This window comes from Pteropus medius, unplaced genomic scaffold (assembly GCF_902729225.1).
Source record: "Pteropus medius unplaced genomic scaffold, Ma_sr-lr_union100, whole genome shotgun sequence".
Taxonomy (NCBI): Eukaryota; Metazoa; Chordata; class Mammalia; order Chiroptera; family Pteropodidae; genus Pteropus; species Pteropus medius.
Genome location: NW_024349797.1, coordinates 13,662,470 through 13,687,846, shown reverse-complemented (window position 1 = coordinate 13,687,846; position 25,377 = coordinate 13,662,470). Strand labels below are relative to the sequence as shown.

General features: G+C 44.9%; 1 protein-coding gene across 1 annotated transcript in view; it reads left to right on the top strand.

The window, feature by feature from the left end:
- Positions 1–25,377, top strand: part of LOC120619596 (forkhead box protein N3) — a 190,161-nt gene that overhangs the window by 65,623 nt on the left and 99,161 nt on the right. The window contains exon 2 of the mRNA XM_039883992.1: positions 22,100–22,215. The gene's annotated coding sequence lies outside the window, so the exon portion shown is untranslated. The remainder of the gene's footprint in view (positions 1–22,099; positions 22,216–25,377) is intronic.

Here is a 25,377-nt window from a genome sequence, read left to right as displayed (position 1 = left end):
TATACAGGACCATCTTTGACTCATTTATTTAACGCCCCAACTTATCCCTGCTGATTTCGCTAGTGGGGAGGGGAGTTGAAAGGAGAAGGAGACAGTTTCCAAAGAAAGCAGAGGCTTCTGCACTTGCTCTTCGGCCCTCACCCTCGTCACAGTCATCTAAGCATTATAGATGCCAGTGTGCACACCACCTGTAAGCTTGTGGGCGTATTTATCTCTGTATTAGCTGAAGTACACTTTACCTTATTACACAGGGTACATGTGAAATCATGTTTGTTGAATGAACGAACGAATGAACGTATGAACGTGTGAATGTATACGAATGAATGAATGAATGCTTTCCTCCTCTCTGAAATGCCCAGCATCTGTCTACAATCCACTCATGCAAGGTCATCTCCCTTCTGGTGCTTTCCTGGGCCGATCTTTGAATTTTTCTCTTCTGCGCTCCTCTCTGTCACTCCTTGACACGTGCCATCTTATGTGCTTATGTTTGTATTCCTACCGAGATTGTAAGTTTCTGGAAGGCTTGGGATACAGCATCTGTTTCTTTCATCTTTTACGTCATTAGAGTCACGCCCTGCCTGCAGAATGGGGAGCACTTCTCCTTTTGGGTGGGTGCAAGGTAAGGGTCCTGGTTCTCAGGGGAGCAGGAAGAGCAGAGTCTGAGAACTGTAGTCATGTTTCAGGAAAGCCTTGGTGGTGGCCAGGAAGACAACCAAATGTGACTGATCCTAGAGAAGCCGCACCAACAGGAGGTCAAGTGATGAAGTCAGTGCCCGGGAGAGTGTGGAGGAAGGCCGGTGAAGCTCCGTGGACAGGTCAAGGGCAGCCAGTCATAACTGCGACTAAGACCAGGAACTGTTGGCCAGCGTGTTCTTCTGCAGGGTGTCTGCTCTACAGAGCTCCCGGAAGCCTAACACTCAGTGCCTAGCACAGAGCTTCACATGCACTAGGAGGCCACTATGTTTCATTATTTTCCCGAGTCCTAGGTGGCATTTTAATCCCAGAAGTCCACTATGTCGCAGCAGAAGGACAAGTTATTGTGTGTAGAATACTCGGTGTGTGTTCGTCTTTGAAATTTTATTTGCTTATTTATTTCTATACCTTAGAAGAGTGGAAGCTTCCACTTCCTATGTAAGGGCATAAAAGCTTAAAGCAACAGAGAGCACAGCGAGACGAGAAACTTTAGCCCTATCCCGTTTTTCTAAGTCCCCGAGGCATCATCTGCACAGAGGGCCGTCTCTGTACGTGCCGTGTCTGCACACAGATCAAATGCCCTCTGTGCCTCACAAACAATAGTGCTGTGTACTCCGCTTCTCCAAGATGCACAGCTCGAGGATGAAATCAACTACTGTTCTGTAACGATTTGCATGCTTAATTTGGACGATTTGGACGCTGGGGTTTTCTTTCACACTCGGCAGCATTTAAAAAACCCTGCAGCCATTTCAAGTGGTGTGGCCGTTGACCGAGGCGCTGGGGGAGAGGAGGTGCACACCTGCTCCAGGGTCCCAGAGGCAGCCACGCTGTCACAATTATGGCCCCTAAAATGCCCCTGGGGTCCCCCAGTGCTGCAGGAATGGCTCCTGCTGCAGCCGTGCCCCTCGGCGTTCGTGGCTGGGCTGTCCGCAGACCGAGCCTTTGACCTTTTCTTCCGCGTGTTATCTTACCGGTTACATGCACAAATCGCTTGGTGTCTTCGCTGTCTTTGAAGTACTTCTGAAAAGGAAAACCAAACACCTTTCTAAATGACAGCGTATGCCGTAAGTTGACAATGGCGACCGTATTTTTGGTGGCTGTAAACCTCGGGAGCAGTTATTTTCTGCTCTTGCCCCAAGCGGGTTGTCAACCTAGGACTGGCCTTTTGGAGGAGTGGGGAACGCACTCAGCGTGACTGTTTTCGCCATCTCTGTGCTGTTGAAATGACAAACAGGTGGCGATCAATTTAAACTCTTGGACCCCTCTCCTTTTAAGGAGAGTGCGACGGATAGATCCATGGGAAGCACTGAGTAAAGCAGAGCTAGTAGAATGGCAAGATGCACAGATGGAGTGGGGACTAGAAAATTCCTCGAAAGCGCAAGCCGAATGTGTGATGAACTAAATTTAAATGTAGTTGTGCTAGGCAGTGTGGGTAGCAGAAAGAGGGCCGTCCTGGTGACGGCTCTGCTCCTAACAACTTATGTGACCTTGACCAACCTCTTTGGGCCTCAGTTTCTATGTTAATAAAGTCTGGTTATAGTAGAAAACGTCCATTTCTAAGGTCTAAGACTCTAGCTCTAAGACTGTGTCATAAGGAACCTTCTTTGGTAATTTAATTGCACTTTATTGAGGCAGCACTGCTGTTGTCTTGACACGCGATTTGCACAGAGGTTGGCCCCAGGGAGAAAGTGAGGACAGCCTTGAGCTCATATGGGCAGACACTAAGGTCTCAAGTCTAATCGATGCTGAGGCCAAGGGCAATTCCATTTACAATTATGGGCTCCCTGTGAGACCTGCAGCAGCAAAGCTGGAGGAGGAGCAGAATGTTGCTCCATTATTCCAGCCAGCTCTGGCCCCCGGGTGACGACGGGACTGGAGAGCTTGGTTCCCCAGCAACGGGACAGCTCCCCATTCTCCATGCTGCTCTTCCTCGCTCACCACTTCCTTCTTTTTCTAGCATTTTCTCTTCCATCTGGCTTGTCTCGTTGTTATCTTCCATTATCAGCATCATTCCCTGGTTCTCCAGCGACCCTGCCACGTTAGCCACGTGCATTCCGGAAGAAGAAGCAGAGATAGAGCAATGTCCCCTTCCTTCTCGTTCATCTGGAAACTTCTCTAAGTGTAGGAGAGGGGTGTGTGTGTGTGTGTGTAAGAAAAAGAAAAAGAGACTGTTACAAGCTGTGTCACAGTGAATAGGGTTTTGACATTTAAAAAACTCCTAACTCAAAAATAGTCTTATTGGAAACAGCACTGGACCCTGTGGAAGCTGCATTTGGGAGGTAGTTTTGGGAAGCCGTGGCTGCCTAGTTTGTTTCTTACATTTCAGTCTTGTCACTGGACAAGACGCCACCCGACAGCCCTCGCTTCAGTCCCGAAGGGGATCAGAACAAACCATTCCAATGCGTGCCACTTCGGCGTATTGATTACCTGAGCTGAAGGCAGTTGAGAAACAGCAGATGCAGGAAGGGCTCTCTGCCCTCCTGCTCTCTACTTGAAAGCAGGGCATCCACGTCCTGTGAGAAAGCTGATCTGCCTGTACCAGGACGAGAACGTTCTCATCACTGGGGACGGGGGATGGAAGCGTTAAGAGTCCGTACAAGGAAACCTTCCTGGGATAACCCTTATCTTCCGTTAGTTTCTCCCACATATTTTCTAGTTACTTTCCTACAACCCCACCCCCACCTCCACCCCCCCTTTTTTTGTTTGTCACATCTCCACAATTTATCACTCTTTGTTAAAATGGTATACAAACCTCCGCTGGTCTAACCGCTCTTGGGAGATTTTCAGTTCTTTCTCTTGAGGCTCCCTGTACCGTCTAAAAATATTGATATCAAATAAAATTTGTATGTTTTTTTCTCCTGTTAAACTGTGTTTTGTCAGTTCAAGGCACAGGTCCCAGGTACGGAACATATGAGAGTGGAAGAAAAGTCTTCTCGAGTTCCCCAGCCGCTGGTCATGCCCCGCCCCCACAGATGGCTAACTGCTCTGCCGTGGAGGGGTGCAGATACAATTGTGTGCTCTAAGTGGTAGGCAGATGACTGAAAATGGGTGTGCCATTCTGAGAAAGCAGCATAATGTTCTTTTTTTCCTCCAGAGAGTCTGTATTGTTCATGTCTGAACTGCAAAACCTCATTAAGTCTGGATCAGTTTAAGTCCATCGTCTTTAGGGGTGACCTCTAAACTTCAATGCGAGCTGAGCTCCGAGGGAATCCGAGTTATAATCTGAAATATAAACTGAGCAGGGCTTCTGAAAATCCTGCCCCCCACCTCCCGGGGGCGGGGCGTTGAATGGGAGTTGAGGAACCCTCTGGACACTAATGATTTACCCCCAGGCCTGCTCTGGCGAACTCTGCACTTTTGGGATGGAATGGGAGCAGAAATAGCTTTTGCGACAGAGAGTGAACTTGGTCACTTATTACAATCTGCAAGTTCAGAGTTGCTGTCGCCCAACTCCAGTAACACCCTGCCATTCTGAACATAATGGTGACTCTGTGATCATGGATTTTCTGGGAGTTAAGGCAAAGCTCCCCACACTCTCACTGGTCTCCTGCATGCTTGGAGGTGGGCATTGGTGAGCTGCACGGCCAGGTCAGAGGGCAGCGTGGGTCGTGGACTTAACACTGGACACACAGCTGTCTCTGCTTAGCTCTAGCTGCCTTTCGTGCATATGCGGGACTGACTCCCAGGAAGATTTGATTTTCTCTGGCTCTATGGATGTCATGAGATTTATTTGGGATCCCTGTCCTGAGTCTTAGAGCTGAAACCATTCTCAAACCAGATCCCAGATTCTCTTTACAAAGAGAAGCAGAGTACAAATAAAGTATTGGGAGTTGGGAGGCGTGGGCTTGAGTCTCAGTCTTAGCACCAGAGGCCCGTGAGCCCCTGCTCAAGTCACTTCTCTGAGCCTCAGGGTCTTAACATGCACAGTGAGGAATTCCCCATCTTGCTCTCCACCTTCTCTCAGATCATCCCCGTTTGGCGGAGGAGTGCGAGGTCCCTCTTCTGGGGAGGTTTGCCTGCCAAGTTTGATCCGCCTCTTGTCTTTGCGGGTCCTGTGAGGGGGACGGAGGAGGAATCCGGGCTGAGCGGTGAATGAGAGCTGGAAAACGTGGGGAATGCCTTTCCCTAGGAAGCCCGTGCTTGCATGACAAGATAAAAATAGCTCCTACAATCTGTAACAGCCAATTCCTTTGAAATCTCAAAGAAGTACCTTTTTTTAGATTGAAAAATAGCATTCGTATTAGATGTAAGCAGACGATGATCACTGAAGTCCTTGAAGATGATCATTGGCACTTTAAAAATTTCATTAAAAATTCAATTCTTTCTTTATTCTGCCCATTATGTACCACGCACTGGAATAGATGTGGCAGTGAGCAAAACAAAACAAAGAAACCTCGACCTCTTGGGACTGATAGACTAGTGGGGAGATGGACAATGAGCACAATAAATAATATGAATGATTTGCACATAGTAATATATGCCGTGGACAAGGATGGAGCAGGGAAGGACCTGTAGGAGGTGTGCAGCTGGGGGCTATGACTGTAGACAAACCAGACGATGGTGAGAGGAGATTTTCCCCACCGAAGGAGGTGAGGGGCAATGGCAGGTAGATATCAAGAGGGAGAATTCTGCAGGTAGAGGAGACGGACAGCTACTGCGAGGTCCTGAAGGGAGTCCATTCTGGTCCAGGAACAGCAAGGCGGCCAGGGTGAGTGGAGCAGAGGGAGGGAGGGAAGGTGAGATGGCTCAGAGCCGTCTTGGTGGTTGGATGTCAGATGATCTGAAAGCTAGCAGCAGGGTTTTCCAGGGACGTGATATGACACATACAGCTGACCCTCGAACAATGCGGGTGTTAGGGGCGCTGACCCCCCTCAGTCAAAAATTCAAGTATAATTTTTTGACTTTCCCAAAACTTAACTACCAACAATAGCCAACTCTCCACCAGAAGCCTTCCTGGTGACATAAACAATGAACACATATTTCGTATGTTATGTGTATTATTTTCTGTATTATTTCACTAAAGTAAGCTAGAGAAAAATGTTACTATAAAAGTTACAAGGAAGAGAAAATACATTTATGGCATTTATTGAAAAAAATCTGCTTGTAAGTGGACCCACGCAATTCAACCCCATGTCGTTCAAGGGTCAGCTGTCCTTAAAAGGGCCAGTCGATAGCAGTTGTTCTATTTTTTGCCATGTATCTGCTCACGCACGGGAGTCTGCCCAGAGCATCTCCACTAGGCTGTCTCTCTTTCCTCTTAGCAGAATGTTACAAAGGTACAAAGTCTATACTGTGATGGGAAGAGTGGCAGCACGCTTCGAGCAGACGTGGCGGCCGATCTATAGACCAAAGTTCGCATCGCTTTTTGCCAGGTCCCTTATGGGCCTAGTGATGCAGGAAGGCCGGGTGCCTTCGAGGGTGCGTGGGAATGTTGCTTCTCGAGATGAGCATCCGTCCCGCATTGTGTGGGCCCGCCCACGCTCGCCCTGCGCATCGGGTCCCGGGCCTGCCCTCCCGAGACAGGGCACACAGCTCGGTGCCCTGGGTCTGCAGCCTGGAGCCCTGATCACCTGATTTTGGCTCAACAATGATTCACTTCTGAGGAACTTTGGGCAAATCACTTCACATGCCTGGATATCGGGCTGCTTTTTTGATAAAATGTGGTTATAATAATTTCTACTTCACAGGCAGGTTATTGAGCATTATACAAATGCTTTTGAGAGCTGTTCTTAAATGTGTGATTTCCAGGCTTTAGTCATATCTTTTCTTTTAACGAGTGTGAAATCCTCTCCCTACTTTTGTTCATTTAATGACCACAGCATTGACAGTAGATAGTGGTAAATGCCTTTTAATGTTACTTACAGATTATTGCGGGTTAAGAAACAAACTAGGCATTGACCTTTCTTGGCCGTTTCTGAATTAGTCACACTTTCCATTATTTGTGTATGTCAGCAGAATGACCTAAATAAAGTTAGGGTTGATCTCTTTCAGAATAGATTTTGGATTTCTCCTTACAATAAAGTTAAGGCAAGCTGATGTACGGCTTGCAATCAAATAGAAAGACCTTTTCAGCAAAGCACTTTCTCAACTAGGGAGTTTTTATTGAACATTGGTTTCTGGATGTGGTCAAATTCTCAGATTTCTCAAGTGTTTCCTGGCTCGCTAAGGACCGTAGTAGAAAGCAGCCTTCATTTGTCACTGCTATTTTCCATTGGTGGGGCAACTCGATAGTGGCGATTGCCCTGCGTCTTACCTTCCCACCTTAGAGTGGCAGATCAGCCCAACGCTAGCCGGGGTCGGGTATTTTCAGATCTTTGCTATTGCGCCTTCTGAGCTCACTTGACCAACTACTTAATTAGCTGCTGTCCTTGCCGTGTAAGGCAGATAGTTTCAGACACAGTTTTTCACTAGCTGTGTGATTTTAGACAACCTACCAGTTAAAGCGAGCGAACACACAACACAGCATTAACCACCACCACCCAAACGCCCTTGGTCACGCCTGTGTCTCATCAGGTTCAGGCTGCAGAGATAAGAGTGGACCAGGACAACTCAGCCAGGCGGAAACCACATCGGGGGCTAAGTCACAGGTTGCACGTCTTTTCCAGCCCTTTGCTGTTCCATCTGATATTGTTTCAGTGCCCAGATGAAAATTGTCCTGGGTCTCCAGGATATATAAAGGCTTGTCAAAGAAGAAAGGGCTTCGTGACAAGTTCCTGCCTGGTTCGGAAGCTCCTGGTGTGAGTGGGGATTGGATCCAGGAGCTCTGGATGCCAGGTCTCAAGAACTGCTCGTTGGGTTTGGACAAGTGGTAACAGCTGGTCTTGTGGGCCATGGTTGCTGCTGGAGAGGGTTTGGTCTAGTAACATTGTGATGTGTCATCTTACAGGAAGTTTATGCCACGGAGAAGGTCGCTCCCGAGCGATGCGAAGCTGCTCCTCAGGGGTATACCCCAGACCTGAGACTTCAATTAGGGTTAAGGTCTTGGGGTGGGGGGGAGCGGAGTAGAGACACTGGGACTGGACCAGGTTGACAGACACTCCAGCGTTTCCCTCACAGAGCTGTGGCTCTTTGCCTTGCTCTTACCCTCTCTAGTGCCGCTGGGAAGAACACCAGTCTTCATAAAATGGGCAGATTGAAGGATTAATCTATTGTGAATTGCTGCCAGGACAGATCCAGAAGAAATGCTATCGTTTCGTTCTCTCAGCTCATCAACAAGTTGGTGAAAGTTTGCTCACTTCCGTCACAGGCTTTGCCAACCACTTCTCATTTCCAAATGCATAGGAATTGAAATATTCATTGTTTGGACCACCTTGTGGCATGGTAGCCATCCTGCGAACACGTGGCTTGCATTTCTGACATGTGGTTTGGGAAGTAAGCTAGCATAATGCCACAGATTTCAGTCTTTTGTGGGTTGGTGTCCCCTGAATGCACATGAGTGGATTAGCAATGCACATGACCACTTGGCTTGTATATTCCCTGACTGAATGACCCAGTTAGAGGCCTGGCCCAGGGACAGGATGAGCAATGCTAGCTGGGCACTGTCAGGAAACCCTCCCCGCTGGGGGACAGGGGCTCCTGCCATCCTCGCCAGGGGTGCAGACAAGCGTGAGAGCAAAGGAGAGTCCCTTCTGTTGGCTTGGCCTTGGGTCATTTCCTTTCTGGCTATGTAGACAAATAGAAAGAAGCAAGGAGAAAATCTGATGGGCTTGATGTTAGAGCCTATTTCACTGTATCTCATGTGTCTTTTGGAAGTAGCCATTGTGAATGGTCTTCTGGTTTTTCATCCAATTGTTAACCAAAGGTGAAAAATTCAGAAACTCCTTTATGTGTTCATATGCCCAGTGAGGCAAAAATCACTATTGTGCTCTCATCAGGGACCAAGCAGAGCTTCGAGCTTCAGAGTGGTCGTGACCTAGTGAAAATCACACACTTGTAACTAGCCAGGCTGCAGCAGAATGCCAGCCCCCGATTCCGTCTGTCCCACCATTGTCTCTCAGATGGTGAAGTGGCTTGATCTATAAAACGTGTGGTTGCTATGAATTGCTGTTGTTGGTAAGGAGAATTGGAAACATTCTCATTTCTAGATTACCTTTCAAATATTCAAATTCATTCACCAGTAGCATATGGCAAGAACTTTTATTTTTTCACTCAGATGTCTTCCAATGTGCTTTATTGAATTCCAAATCCACATCAGGTTTGGATTTTGAAAATGCCAACTGTATACGAATGGAACGTGAGAAAGGAAGAAAACTTTCATAAATTTTTCAAAAATAATGGTGATTTATTTTTCTGCATTTATGTAAACCAGCTGTATGGATGTTTTTTTTTTCCTATTTTGGTTCACTTGCATCTTGATAATATTGAGGGAACAATGTTGCTGATGTATTCTTAGCTAATTTTCTGCAAGATAATGGCACATATCGGACATTAAACGGAAGTGGGTCACGGTGGTCTTACTCTGTCACCTCTGCTGGTTAGGAACATGGCTTAACTTTGGGTGGATGGAGGAGTCTTTGCTGTCTTCAGATGTCTGTGTCTTCTGTGTCCTCTCAGCCGGCCCAAAATTTGGTCCAATAATTATCTGACTCTTATTTTCTTCCCAAGTGGGTTGAGTTTTGTTTGTAGGTGCCATTTAGGCTTTCGTCTCCTACCAGGTGAGAGTTCTTAAGTACTTAAGAACTAATAAAGGAGGGCTTTTATCAGCTAGATTTTCCTCAGTTGCAGAGAAAATTAGTCCCAACGTGTGTTTTCACATGACCTCGGTAAGAGGCTCTATCAGTGAAAAGAATGTTTTCCCAGAAATCAGAAAAACCACCCAACAGAGGGAACCCAGCTATGGGGCTCTAAGAGCTTCACGAGCTTTGGGGTGCCCACTTGTGGAGACCTTTTCCGCCTACTCTCAAGCATATGAAAATGCTCCGTGCTCCACTTGAAATATAATTTATACATTGTACATATCCAAATCTGTTACCATTAATTGCAAAGTATAACATTATTTTATGTACCACTAAGGAAAAATGCTGCCTAATATTGTAATTAGATGCACTCATTTCAGTGAAAAATGTGCATTTTAGAATCGGTGATATACAGTTTAATTATGAGTTGAGCTGCCTTTCGGTCATTGAGATAATGCTAAATTTTGTGTATGTTATGATGATTTATTTCTAATACAGAAAAAGCTGTGTACCCATTACCCAAATTTTGCAGACCTCAACATTTTGCCATATTTGCTTCAAATATTTTTTAAAATAAAACACTGCAGATACGGTTGCTGTCCCCTGTATATCCCATTCCTCAACCCAGGGCTCATCCTCCCTGTGTCCTCGTGTAACGACCATCTTGAATTTGGTATTTAACATTCCCATGCTTGTTTGTGAACTTTTAGGATAAATCTCTGCATCCATAAATATATTTAGTATTTTTTAAACACTGCAGTTGTCCACCAGAATCTGTTCTCTGCTTTTTCCTTTTCATAGTAGAACCCTGGAGCTTTAGCTGGACACTATCTGCCCCATTTGCTAAGTGACTAAGTTCCGGCTGATGGATGAGCGTGGTTGGGTGGAATTTACCTTCAGAACAAAAGAGCAAGCCCTTCATGTTCTCTTTCTTCCTTGTTTCTGATAATGACAGGGACAGGGTGGTAGTGAGCTACTAAAAACCATACAAATGTGGGAAACACACTAAGACAGCAGTCCCTAACCTTTTTGGCAGTGGGGACCAGTGCTCCTCTGAGAATCTAATACCCGATGACCTGAGGTGGAGCTGAGGCGGTGATGCTAACGCTGGGGAGCGGCTGCAGATACGGAAGAAGCTTCGCTTGCTCACCCCCCCACTCACATCCTGCTGTGCGGCCTGGTTCCTAACAGGCCACGGACTGATACCAGTTCATGGCCCAGGGGTTGGGGACCCCTGCACTAGGAGATAACAGTACAAGAGAGAAAAACCCTGGTTCTCTGCCTTCAGGGTACCAGCTGCCCCACCCCAGACTGCCTACCATCTTGGGCTGTTTTGTGAGAAGTAAACAACCAACCATATTTTTACTTAAGTCGGTTATTTGATCTCTTTTTAAAACAGACCCAAAAATGTTCTAATAGAAATAGTTTATTCTCATTATGTACATTACTAGTGACTTATGGTAGTAAAAACTTCCCTTTTATTAAGTTTAGGGAGCATTGAGTAAAACGCATTAATGCAATTCACCGTATCCTCAGGTACAAAGCAAAAAAATTTTTTTACAACTTTCCCAATGGTTTGTGTCCAGTCCTGGAGTGAACATAACTCCTTTGAGGGCACATGAATTGAGTGCATTGATTATCTTCCATAGAGAAATAGAGGAAGTTCATACACACTGAGGACAGCCAGCTGCTCTGTCCCCAGCTGGAGACATTTAAAGCAAATCTCCCAGTGATGGTTTCAGAATGAAGTTTTCATTCTCAGGAGAATTTTCTTCCCAAGCCCTGACCAAGTGTCCACGTGTGCATCATAGGAGCGAAGCCTTCCTGGTTAATCCCTCTTCTCCGACAACGGGCCCCATAACTCCACACACCTGCCTGACAAAGAGCAGAACGGCTGCAGCAGGAAAAAGACCCTCGCTCGCCGGCCAGCATGTTCGCCGCTCCAGGCCAGGGTACCATGCTGGTTGGAATGCTTGCTTTCTGCAGAGTGGTTAAGTGGCTTAGGGGCTCCCAGAGGGACAGTGTCTGTGTGAGAGCCTCAGGTTGATAATTGGGGAGGGTGGGAATGTACAGGGACCGTCTCCAATCCTTTCCTGTCTCACTTTGCAGCCCTGATAGGAGCATGCCACTAGCTTGTCCCTAATCGCACAAGTCAACTTGGTTTTTGGCCTTAACCGCAGGTCTGGTCTTCGCTTTCCCTCCCAAAGGGCATTTGGAACAATGCTGCATGGCACTTGGCCTCTCCTTTTGAATGGGGCCGGTGCCATTAGTTGTGGTCATGCTGGATATACTTTGACCTTGAGCTTCCCCCCAGCCCCCCCGTGCATTAAGAATTGGGTTGTCAGGTGACTAATTCTCAGACTTCTGCAGTCTGTGCAATGCTTTGATGGAAAAGATCATGGTTGCCTCTTATGCCATCTATGTTGACATACAACACACGAACATTCAAAACATATGACAGGGGCTCCTGGGATGAATGGGAAGGTGAGCACTACTTTGGGTGAGACACGACAAGCTGGACTTCGTTCAGTAGTGCCCGTAAATTAGTTTCACAGTGGAAAAAAAACAAAGCCGGGCCATACAAAATTCTTTCCCTTCAGTGGAGGCTGGAAACTCGACTGTGCAGAGCTTATACAATAAGAAGAAAAAGAGGTCTGGGTAGCCTGTGAAAGGCAGTTTGTGCGTCCAGTCTGACTGAATTTCAAATTTCCTTGGACAGTTTTTGCATCCTAAAAAAATGAAAATTAGAAGTAAACATTTCTTTAAAACCAGTGATCCACATCAATTGGCCTAATAATCAGCAAACCAGAAGTTCAATTCCATTTTGAGTGTTTTTGCACTCATTGCCTTTATCACAAAAAAATTGTTGAATTTAAAAATTAAAATTAAACAAAAACTTAAGTTGAAAAATAAGCTGGGTGTGCCCTTAGAAGACTCGATTTATAAAGCTTATAATGCCAAAGAGATGTCAAAAAAAAAGAAGCAAAGGCCATTCCCATGTAAAAACACTCAAAAAGGTTTTAAATTATAGGCAAATTGCTCATTAGGTGACTGGCTTTAGGCTAATTGACCTAGAGTCAGTGGCATCCAAAAGTTGACACTTTTGTGCTCAGGGACACTCTCTCAGGTCTGTATTCATCTTATTTTAGACCAAATTCTAATTGACTCTCTTATTTGGTTTCCCAGCCCCTGGCGTATTAGATGTGAATCCAAACGGAAGAAACATCCAGAGCCAGGCCACCTTGCGTGGCAGGAAGGCCAGCTGATACCCGGACAGCCAGGGAGGGCCAAGCGGGGGCCAGAGAAAATTAAAATGTAAACAAAAGGCTTAGAAAATCATAGTAGCGTGGGGCCTGTCCCTGCGTGGGCGACATTCCTTCTCCTGCTTGTGCTTCTGTGGCTTTGAGAGCACCTGTGTCATAGCGTACGTCATGTCAGCCAAGTCGTGGAATGCATAATGGGCCAAATCACGTGCTCTGTACTTGGCCCAATTTGCTGTTTTCTTATATGGTCCGTTTTAGAAAGCTTTTTACCAAGAGGGACCAAATCGTGGACTCTTGAGTTGAAGCATTTGTTTGAAGGCACCCAGTACCCGCACCCCCGTTCGGAAATCCCCCCAGAACACTGCACCTTGGGATGCCTTCTGCTGCTTCACAAATACCGCCAGGTTAACCTGGGATGCACTCAGTAGTCTGGAAACATCCCCTCCTGGGAAGTCCTCTTTCACCAAAATGTAGCATGAACAAATTCAGTTAATTCTTGATATTGAGGGTAATGTGGGTAGGAGGTTGTGAATAACCTAAATCACAATGAATTCCATTCTCTCAATTATCTGGTCGCTGCAAGTCTAGAATGGCTTAATTCCTTAGAGAAGTGTATTACTCAGAGTTTTCCAGAGATACCTTACCAGTAGAATAGACACACACACACACACGCATGCGCGACCGTCACAGGAAGCTAAGTACTGTTTTTTGCTGTTGCTTGCTGCTCCTGAAGCCCCTTTCACTTCCAAAGCCTAAGGAGCCTCCAACCACTCTCCCCCTGCAGGGCTGTCTCTGAGGAATGGCATTAGGATTTAGGGCTGGGTCTTTTCCTCCCACACTTGGGAGGTGAGAGTGGGTAAGCCAGGATAGAGAGGAGCATTAGCTTAACAACAGCCATAATTAATATCTGCACCAAATAATCTGATACTCATATCTGTCCTTTTATAAGTATTGTTACTGTAGGTATCGTAAGTCATTTACAACCAGCTGCATTTGTGAGCCGCCGGGAGGCAGCGTGACACATGCAAAGAACATTAGAACAGAGTCAGGGTTCTGCCACTTCATGTCTGACCTTGGGCCAGTCACTGATTTTCGGAACCTCAGTGCTCTCCACTGCTAGATGAGATGGTTGATATTTCTCAAACTAATTCATAGTATAATCTTGTGATAGTCAAATGGGCTGACCTGAAAATGCCTGGTAATATTTGACAAACGTAGATACAGAAATGCACATGTACAGAAGTGCAATGTAGGGAATGACTATTTTTATTGCTGGGGCTCTGTTCCTTTAGTTTTGTAAGTACTGGTCACAGTTAAAGAGTAATCTCTACCTGCCCTGCTCATACTTGAAGACTAGCCTTTATCCTGGACCCCAACGTCGTCTTGAGATTGCTTTTAAAAAGTGATTTATCTCTTTCACCAGTAAGGTTTGTATATCTATTTTTTCTTCTGCTTTCTCTTAGGGATGAGTTGATGATTATTATTATAGTATGTAGAGAAGGATGATTCAATTTAGAAAATAATAGGAAAAATTTTCATAGCTTTTATAGGCCAATTTCGCCATAATTCCCACAAATAAAGTAATGGTTTCTTTAGAACATGCCAGTTCAGAGTCACAGATCTGCACTTTTAAAGCCTACAATTGATTGTTTAGTGTGAAAATTATATTCAAGTGAAACACATCAGTATGCAAATCTAAAGTGTGGCCATTTTCATTTAGATTGAATATTATTAACTAGCCCAAGGGATAGGATGTAATTAAGATTTCGAACAGCTTACTTTTGTCAACTTTGTTGAGCAGCCCCATTATTTAAAGTGGCGCACCACCAGTTTGAATAATAGCAAGATGGCCCAATGCACCAATATCTACACATTTTGGCTTTTAGGTGTATTGAAAGAATTTGACTTTTCTCCACCAGTCCAAACACTTGACAAGGGCAGAGATTTGAACTTGCAGCAAATAAAAGAATGTTTGGATTCCAGGGAAATCACATTTCTTTCTGAATGGTGGCAGATTTCCATCTCGTTTCTCATTCACTAATTCTAATACCTTCTTCCATGGGCTTGGGAGCAGAGACGAAGCGGGGACAGATGAAGCCCTTGTTGAGGTTTATGCTTTCGCCTAATTAAAACGATTGGATTTACAGCCTGCTAATGCAGTTCTAGTTGGAAGAGAAAACAACTCTTAGCTTGGATCTACCTCAGAAAGTTTGCAAAACCTCCCTCCGCCTTTCACAGAACTGATTAGGCACAATACTGATGGCATCTTTATTCCGGTGCAGTTCTGCCGTAACTGTTCTTAGGTGAGACCAGATGCTCACCTTTTTTGTCCTACCCACACCGTTTTAAAAGAAAGAGACAAAGTTCTCTATTTCTCCCAGGAGAAGTTAGTGAAAAGATCTGTTTCATAGCTGCACGACCTTAAGCAGATACTGAGCAGGCTAGGTTGGCACGCAGCTCATTTTGGCCATTCGTATTTTCAGGTGTACCATATGTATTTAGTACATCATTTGATAATGCTAAAAAATATTAAAGCAGTGTGAGACTAAAGGAGAAAGAAGATGAATGTTAGCATTCCCCTGGGGTTCATGGGTGAAGGAATTAACACAGCGTGGCACTCTACCCTAGCTGTGTTTGTTTCCATGGCAACAGCTACGTACATGTTTCAGACTATCTACAGTGACACAGTTGCAGAAATAGTAGCTTGCAGGTTTCTGATATCGCATCAGTGGACAGGCAGCACGCACTATATTAAGTAAGTGTAAAAGAATTTAAAATATAGCTCTGATTCAGCTGAGTGATGAATTGGGGGGATTCGGCATTCCCCTTCCTCACGACAGCAAAATCTGGGCAAAGTTGAAAGTTGCAAGATTCCAGTCAAACAATTGTCCTTGCTTGGGTAAATATCATCAAATGAAACAAATGTGAGTGAGTTACAAAGGTAAGAAAATGGCCTTGGCAGATGACATATTTAAGAAGGATATTGTCAGTGAAGCTGATTTTTTGGAGGGGGTAGTGATGGGTGAGGGATGAAAGCTTTGGTTGAAAATAGCTGAGTCTTAAAGCAAATCTAATGTGCAACAGAATCTTTAACTGCTGCTGACTTTATGGCAACTAAGGTCTTTGAACGTATCATCGTAGAGATTGCTTTTATATAAAAAACGATCAGGTGAGAAGCAGAGAGGTTGATTGGATGTGCAGTTAAAGAGAATTGGAGCTCCATTGTCTTTTCTGAATGCTTATGTAAATATCTCTCTTCGCGGGATGACCCTGGCTTGTCTTTGACATTTGCTGCTACTTTTTGGTACCATTTGCTGGTCTCTGTGTTTATATTATGCTGCCACATTGTAGCCCGATAAGACTTGAGTGTTGGTTAGAGAGCAACCAAGTAAAGATGATAGACTTTGTAAGTGTGTGACTTTGCAATCAAATTGTACAGTAATTTAGGAGGAGAAGTGTTCAAATGGGTATTTATTTACACGCTAGACCTCTGCTTTTGAATAGCAGCCTAGGTATTAGGTTAATGGATTTCAATGTGCACGTTATGATTGCAGGAGCTTTCAAGTACGCCGTAGTTCAATTTATACTGAGTTTTTAATGTCAAAATATTTTTATGTATGCCCATTATTCAGTTTAAGTCTGCATTTACCTTATAGGTTTATTATGCTTGTATCAGTGAAGAGAATGTAAAATGGCATTGTAATTTAAGCTTATCTGTTTATTTGAGCAGGATTCCTTTTCTGACCATAAGTGGACTTTTAGGAAAAGTGGCATGATACACGCAACTCTTTTGTAGTGTATGAGACTGTTTTTTATATACATGGGAAACTATCTACAGCTCTTACTGCCTGTTGTTTTTCACAGTAATTATCGGATTAAATGTTAACACAACACCTATGGGTGGGGGTGCGTCGGGAGCTTCCTGAACCCTTGGGTCTATGGAGGGCTGGGACAGATTTTGCATTCTAAATCAGGGACTTGAACCCTAGAATGTTCTACCTCAGTGGATAGATATGATTTGCCTTTCTAAATAAGGTGATCCAAAATGAAACTACTGTTGAAGCTTCCCATTTGTGCCCATCTGTGGTCTGAGCCACCTAGAGGTGGGAGGGGAAGTTTGTGTCTTCTACAGGGAATTTTTTTTTTTTTTTTTTATGGTGGCTCATACCCAAGGGCAGCTCCTTTCTCAGAGGAGGCTCCCTGCCTACTCCCATGCTCGTCCCTGTGTAGTTTCGAGACACCAGCCGTCTCTGGGGCCCTGGGGAGGACAGACTTGCAGACCCCTCCCCCATGCCCTGGCTTGCCTGGCAAGGGCCCCGTGTATCATGGTGAGCAGCATCTCTCTGTGACAGCTGCAGGAAGCCACCTGTGCTTGGCCGCCCAAGGCAGAGGAACCGAATGCCATTGGTGTGAGGGTTTACATCATATTCTGCTATTATTATTATTTGAGGGGCTCTGGAAACCTCGAGCTTATTAACCTTGGGTTCTGAAACCGGGAGTCTAAAAAGTTTCAATGAACTACTTTGGATGAGTAGTTCACCGTTTGTTTGGGACTGCTAGAACAGGCCCTTCTAACAGTCGAGATATTTGTATTTGTTTTTTCATCACCCAGAAATATTTTTCCAGTGTAAAAAAAAAATAAATAAATAAAACCCCAACAACAAACCCCACCAGTCTATGCCATGTTATTTTAACTCTTTCGTAAGAATAGAAAAACACACCTAAATGTCAAGCCCCAGGCCAAAGCAGTCATTTGAATTTAAATCCTGGCAGTGCTTGTAGGAAACTCAGTTGCTTCCATTTGAAGGGCCAGGAAATTGATTTGGAAAAAATAATAAATTTGAGGGATTCCCAAATAGTGGCAGCATGGAATGAATGAGAGAAAAATGAAGGTACAGACTGATCTTATTACTCGTCTTAAATGGTAATAGCATTGCCAGAACCCACTTCCCGAGGCTCCGCTGCCCAGTAAGTTCTGAAGGCTCTCGGTGGTCACAGGGCAGAAGCCGGCCCACAAGCTGGCGCCCGGGGCTCTCCGCCACCCCTCCCTTCCCAGCCTTTCCCCTCACTGGGCCCTCTTTCCCTTCAGCATCCTGTGACTGCCCTAGGGGACTAAATACTGTGTCCTGGCCATGCCCGGAAGCTTCTAGGCCTTTGCTCTTGCTGCTGCCTCTGCCCAGATGGATGCCTTGACTCGCATCGTTGCTTTGCAAGGCCTAGCTTCCATTCTAGTTCCCCCGTAAAACCTTCCAGAGCTTCCCCTCTCACCCTCAATGGGACGATTCCTCCATGTTCCCATAATAGCTTCTTCGTCTTCAATTATAGCACTTATTTTCACTGTATGAAGATTAGTTGTCTTTCTCCTTAACCGAGATGTAAGTGAATTAAAGACCAAGGGCCGTGACTTACATTCACTCGCTTTTGCCATGCCTAGAACAGTACTTCAAACTGTTGTATTTCTCGAACTCGATTGTTACACAATCCACAATCTTCAAATGCTGTGTCCTCTGCTTAAAGGGAGCCTGTTGGATGCTGAGATCCCTAAGGCACTGTGTGTCACCAAGCATTCGGGTCACTTCAGCCGCTTCCATAGTCTTCCAAATTCCTGGCTGTCTGGCACCATCTAAACACAGAGACCAAGGGAATAGTTAATTTTTTTTTCATATTCATAACATCACAAGATTTTAGAGCCAGAAGGAGCCTTACGGAACTGAACTCCTCACACTGCTAAAGAGAGGATTGTGAACCTGAACGAAGTGGCTTTGCCAGAGCCACGTGGGTGGTTAGTGACCCAGGGGTGTGGGTGCAGCCCGCAGTATCTCCACAAGGCCCTGCCGACTGAGCCTTTGTGACAGAGGCTTTGGGTTCCACTTAAGACATTACCGGTCAGCTCGTGCTCCCTGCCCGGGTTGGGATGGGCTGGCCTTCTGTGTGTAAACACTGTCCTCCGACAACAATCCCGTTACTCTCTTTGCCAAAAGCTGGTATCATCGGGGTAGAATTAAAAACAAAAGTGGACTGAGAGTTGAGCTCAGGGGAACTGGGAGCAAAGCTAACAATTCATTAGCCATCGCCTCGCTGAGAATATGGCAGCTGCTGAATTCAGTCAAGTTCAGACCCTTAAAAAGAGTGGAAAAAAGAAAGCACATACTTTCCAGTGCCTGGGCACCACACAGCTGGGCCAGCTGGGTGCAGCACTGTGGCAAAAAGATCTCTTCAGTTTCAGAAATATGAGACCGGAGCTTGCACAGAGGGAGGGGGTTGGGGCTGCAACTGGACCTGATTTGGTGTTACGTTTCTGGGCTTATGTGTGCCTGCAGTTATATTAGACCCAGCTCCTATGGGAAGTCCATGAGTGTCTAAAGAAAGAACCAGCCCTCCAAACTGACAGAATGAGCAAGCCTGTGTGTGTGTGTGTGTGTGTGTGTGTGTGTGTGTGTGTGTGTGTGTGTTTTCAAAGGCCTGCGCCTGAGGCCAACAGGCTTTTAAAGAGGAACTCTCGGTTTTCTATATAAACGTGTACATCCTCTTGTCCAGAGTTAGCTTGTTAAGGGAATAAAGCACAATTCAGGTTTCCAAGTTGGAAGCCTGATTAATCTCTCTGCCAGTTACATATGGAAATAAATTAGTAAATGGTCCATCTGGGACAAAACTACTGCCGAGATGATAAATTATCACCATCGTATGTGTCTGTGTTGCTGAAGACTGAGTTGTGCTCACCAGGAGTTGCTGAAAGATAACTGGATGCTCTATCGTGGTCAGGAGGATAAATTTAAAACAAAACAAAACAAAAAAATCACAAGTAAAAGATATACTGTGAAATGTTTCATGGGTTTGGTTGATGCCAAGCTTTTTTTTTCCAGAACCGCGGTTATCTGCAAATATTTAAAAGGAGTGTCAAGGCCATAAGAAACATTTTACTTTTATATTTTCAAAGGCCAATACAGTAACAAGTGTTAATTAGTACCCAGTTGTTTCAATGACTAGGATAATTCTATACCTCTGCACAGTATTGCACTTTATAATTTTCATGTCTATTTTCTTATTCAAATTTCGAAGAAGACAGGGCAAGTCAGCTCCTCTATTTCTTGATTGATAAAAAAACTGAGGTTTAGTGCCCATATGACTCGGATGGCTAAGTGGCAGAGCTGGGGCGAGCGACCAGATATCGCCAATACCGAATCCAGCTTCTTTTCCATCAGATATCAAACAACATTTTCAGTATCTCATCATTCTATTCGTCCAGAAACATCAGGAAATAAAGCATTATACTTATGTCAGTTTTCTAAAATCAAAAGCCATGCCTTCTTGATCATGCAAAGCATTTTTTTCTCTACTCGGAGGAGCTCAGTATCAGTTTAACTTGTTTCTACATGTTTTAAGTTTTTTTAATTGCAGTATAATTGGCATATAACATTATATTAGTTTCTGGTGTACAGTGTAATGATTCGATGTTTGTATACATTGCGAAATGCTCACCACAATAAGTTAACATTCATCACCTTACATAGTTACAAATAAATTGTTTTTCTTGTGATGAGAACTTTTAGGATCTCCTCTCTTAGCAACTTTTAAATGTGCAATACAGTATTTTTAACTGTATTCACCGTGATGTACGTTACATCCCCAGGACTTATTTATTTTATAACTAGAAGTTTGTACCTTTGATCACCTCCACGCGTTTCCCCAACCCCCTTTAAAATTTTTCCTGTGACTAAGGCACACCACTGCCCACCTCAGTCATTTCATGAAGCTAAAACCATAGATGCCCTCAGGGGCTTTTTAGGAGTGGTAAGATTTTGCCCCTTTGCAGAATGGCCCGAGGCTACTGTGACATCCCGATTCATGCCTACTTTAAAATGTCCTTTTGTGTCTTCCTCCTGGGCAAACCTTCAGCAGTTAAAACTTGAAGCAGCCGAGATGCTCCCCTCCAGAAAATGCAGTCCGAAAAGTACAGAAAAGCAAACTGGATTTAGAAATCTTTAAATCTAGTTTATCCGACATCGGCTTCTAAACATAAGTAACAAATGCTGCTGGGTGGTCTTCACACATGAAAGAGAATCCACAAGGCCCCTAGCATTTACCTGTTTGTGCTTGGGAGTGACCTTGTCTCACCCGGGTCACCTTCAAGTGTCTTTGACATCAGCCAGACCTGGATACTCCATGCGCCGGAATAGCCTTCATGCTTTCTCACCCCTGGGCCTTTGCTTTAGCTACCGCCTATTCCTACCAGTCAAAATCCTGTCTCAATCTCAAGGTCCACTGGTACCGTTATTCTCTTGGTGCTTTTGCTTACCTGTCCGGCCCCCAACCCCCACCAGAAACAAATGTCTCCTCTGAAACCCTCTGTTTGTTAGAGAAAATAACACAATCTGTCTGTATTCGAGTTGCCTATATACATGTCTTATCTCACACAGTAGAAAATACATTTCTCAAAGGTGGTGATTTCATCATCATCTCTCTCCGACCCCTTCCTTCTTCCCTCTAATCCCCAGCTCAATACTTAGCCCTTAATTGAAGTCTAACATGAGTAGGATAATTCTGTTTTACAACAGATTAAATGTCTTCGGATGGGTGGATAAATTAACGATCTAAAGTATATCAGAATCATTTGAAGGGCTTATTAAAACAGATTGCTGGACCCTACCTCCAAATATTCAGATTCAGTGGGTCTTGGGTGGGGGCCAAGAATTTGCATTTCCAACAAACTCTCAGATGACGTTGATGCTGCTGTTCCAGGGGACTGCCTTTTGAGAACCGCTGATTTAGTGAATTTATTTCCTAACATTCTCACACTAACGCTTATACGGTAATACTATTCTTTTTATTAGAGAGTCTACTGATGTGTCTTCCATCAAATTATTATGCAGTCTATCTCATGTACTAACTTTCCTTTTTTGTAACATTATTGGTTAAGTGTGGCTGAAAAACCTGTAGCCCAGTTAGTGAGCTTTAGCTTGATGGGATGTTTCCCTCAGGAGTAGAGCCAGAGTAATTTTATTTTACAACAGAATAGTTATTGACTTTGCAACCTGGGTACCTGGTCTACCCAGTGGATTGAGGATGGTCCACATGGTAGAACACTGGCCTTGAATGCTTGTTGGTGCGCCGATGTTTTTCCTTTATATAGACAAGTGTTTCAGTGGCAACTATAGTACAATCAATTGATCTCACAAATGTCTCAAAGCAGTTGTAGTAAAATAAAATAATCTTGCAATGTCTATGGCATGTATTTTCAAATTTCTGGGTCCTTTTATGTCCCATGAGACAGTTTCAAGAACACTCCATCATGAAAGACCCAGTGCTTCAGTAACTTTCCAAGAAATAAAGAGGTACTGTTGCAATTGACTTTTAAAGTGAAGTGTGTCGTCTTTTAGAGTCAGGCCAGAGATGACATCCATTGTAGTTGAGAGGGTCCTCTCTCCTCCTCCGCTCTAATCTTGTCTTCCTTTTGCTCCTCTCCGCCAGCCACTAGAAGCATCATCTCCTATGAGACCGGCATTCTTGTGATGATGGAGGCTTCTTTGTCCTTTCTGTGACTGGAGCGATGCTGACCTCGGTTTCCTGGACCCATTCTGACTCAGGTAACCAAGCTCTGCCTTCCCCGACCCGCTTACACCTCACACAGATTGCACCGAATAAATGAAATGCCAAAGCTATATTTAAATGCAAATGCCAAATTGATCGTTTCTCCATCAATTGGTATACTCCCCCTCTTCCTCTCAATCTTCTTAATGATCAATTTATGCAGCTGATCTGACTGACAATGTGATCAATCCAATTTAGGCATTAAGATAATGAAAACATTGAATCACATCTTCCTTTAAAGTTTTGGTGTGTGTCATAGACACACAAAGCAACAGAACGTTGCTGGGAATTTTCTGTGTAGAAACTAGCCTCTACCGTAGTTCCTCTAAATCATTTTCTTTCCCGTAACACCATGTTTTACTCGAGTTATATTAATATTTCTCATCTTTGTACCTTTTCATTGAGGTCTGTAAGTATTTATTCAGTCTGGTTATGTGTTCTCGGACAGATGAGGATAAAGTGGAGGAGACATGGAGCTGCTCACGGAGCTCGCAGCTCAGCCAGAGACCCGGGACTCAGTCATGAGGAAGTGCCAGGTGGAGGTGCAGCGTGGGCTGGGCATGGGCACGGATGGCGGCTCTCCGGTTCAGGGAACTGAGAGGCTCTCAGCAGTGGGATTGAAATAATTAGGGAAGAATTCATGGGAGAGGGAGGGCTTTGTCGCTGCGGATCTTTAGGCCACGGGGAGGGGACAGGAGCTCGGTGCCTGGGTGGGAAGGTGGGAGTGAGCCCGGGCGGCGAGGCCCTGGCTATCAGGATCAGACGGGGCTCAGAGAGCGCCGATCCTCTGACACAGCCAGAGCCGGACTTCCCTTCCGAGCCCGGGTTCCTTACGGCTTCCTGGGGAAACCCCGCCTGCCCTGTGACCGAGGGGCGGTGGCCGGCAGCTGCCTTCAGCGACAGCGGTCGTTGTTGCCTCAGCTCTTGTTTGGCTGCCACCTTGCTGGCTTTTTCTGCTTCTTTGGACCTGTCCATGCCTGGCCTCTGCCTGTCTACCTGGTTATTTACTCTCGTCTACACTCTCTCCCCCCGGCCCCTGCAAGCTCGGCCTGGCAGGCCGGCCCTGGCAGACTCCACCTACCTTAGCAAGCTCGCGTCCTGGTTTATTTCTCATTCACCCAGAGTTGGATTGTACCGGCGTGGCTGTCCTATGTCCAGTGCTTTGAGTGTCCAACCCTCCTCCATCTTGTGACACCTACATCTCAAAATGTGGCTTCCTGGTTGCTGCAACATACGGGGGAAAAAAAGTTGAGAACACACATTCCTTCTTCAGTGCCTTAGACATCCACAGGCCATTGGCCAGAATTAGTCACATGACCCTGTCTCGCCGTCAGAGTCTGGGGAGTAGGGAGAACGAGAGGAATGCGTGGGGTCCCCACTGCTCCCTCGATACTGTGTCACTGCGGGAAAGCTCATACTTTTCCTGTGCTTTTGTTTGTTCATTATTAAAGGGTAATTAACTCAGCCCCACATTTTTTCACATTTGTACCTTTCATAAAGGTACAAATAAGATGTATGAAAGAGCTGTAAAAGGTATAGCGAGCTATAAAAGATGTAAGATGTAATTGTTACTGGGTTTCTTAGATGTTGAATGGTGATGGGCTGGAGTCAGGGTAGTCGCAAACGCCCCGGTATGCCTGGGACCGTCCTAGCATTCCCCACATGACCCAACATAATTATCACGCCATCCTCCCTTTCACGCCCAGAAATATCTGGGCGTAGACAATAAATGAGGTGACCACCCCAGCTTGACCCCACTGGTCATCCTTTGAGATTACTCTGACCTACTATTTATTGAGCTTTTTCTAAGAGTCAGACACTGTTCTCAACTTTTGCCTGCATTACTTCATTTAATCTCCAAAAAAAAAAAAAAAAAAAAGTGAGGTAGGTACAAGTAATCTCATTTCAAGGCGAGGTAGCAGATGCAGGAAAGGTTGGCGCGTTCATGATCACACAGCTGTCAAGTGACGGTGCTTTGCCTTGAGCCTCGGTCTGTCTGACGCTGTCCTCTTAGGTGCCCGATGGGGCTGCCTCACTCATCCTTTACAAGGATCGAGCTCTGGACCACGTGGGGCTCCACTTCCCTGACACTGGCTTGGGAATCTGTTCCCAGACCACAGGCTGGTAGAAAGTTACAGGCCCTTTATGACCCAACAAGAAAAAGAGCCTTGGGTTCACTTCGTGAATCTCCAGAACCAGCAAGTAGCAGGATCAGGGCTGGCGAGTGTGTCTCCTGACTTCCCATCAATCCCTTTCTGTCCCCACTACCCTGACGTTGACGTGTGCAGCTTGTTTTAAAACTGGGCACTGTGTTTTCCATAGGGAGAAAAGACTTTATTTTGAAATCTAGGGTGGAGTAGAACTAGCCAGTGGAGACTTGCCATGTGCTCTGCAGTCGATCCAGACAGGCACCTTCCCAACACAAACAGCCAGGAGAAACTAGCTCTGTTTTCAGGAAGTTTATTTACAAATTCGTTTATTTAAAAAATAAAATAAAAATAAAAAGCCGGACCACAACCAAAGCCCAGTTTGCTTGCAGAATAATATCAAACAAAAACCCATCCACTCACAAGATGGTTTTAGTTTCCCCGGTTCCTGGCCTTCTTAATCAGTGTTCGAAACCAAAGCCATGGAATCAAAGGGAACGGTCTCTGAAAAATGAACCAGATGTGGCAGAGTCATCTATTGCATTGCTTGCTTCAAGAAACCCCAGAAAATTATATATGTGGCTTCTCCATGTACAAAGAAAACCAAAGGAATTCCATTACGAAAGAAAAATTAGATGGAAATTTCTAATCCTGTCTCATAAACAATATAGGAATAAATTTAAAATATTCTGCTTTAAGCATGCATTTAATTTGTGCTCTGGGAACCAAATAATGTTGCTAAGATAAAACATTCTAATAATGATTTATGTAAATTTATTTGTACAAAGTAATGGTGTAGTTGCCTATAGCAAATTGCTTGGAATATGAAATGACATTTATGAGGTCTTTTTTTTTTCCCTCTGAATGAATACAGTGGAGAAAATGAGAGGCTCCAGAAAGAAAGAAAGAGATTCATGTTCAAAATGGAGTCTGATGCCTCCAGAGGCAGAGACAGCTGGACAGGTTAGAGGGTGTGAAATAGTCAACAAACTCAATTCAGTTTGTTTTCCT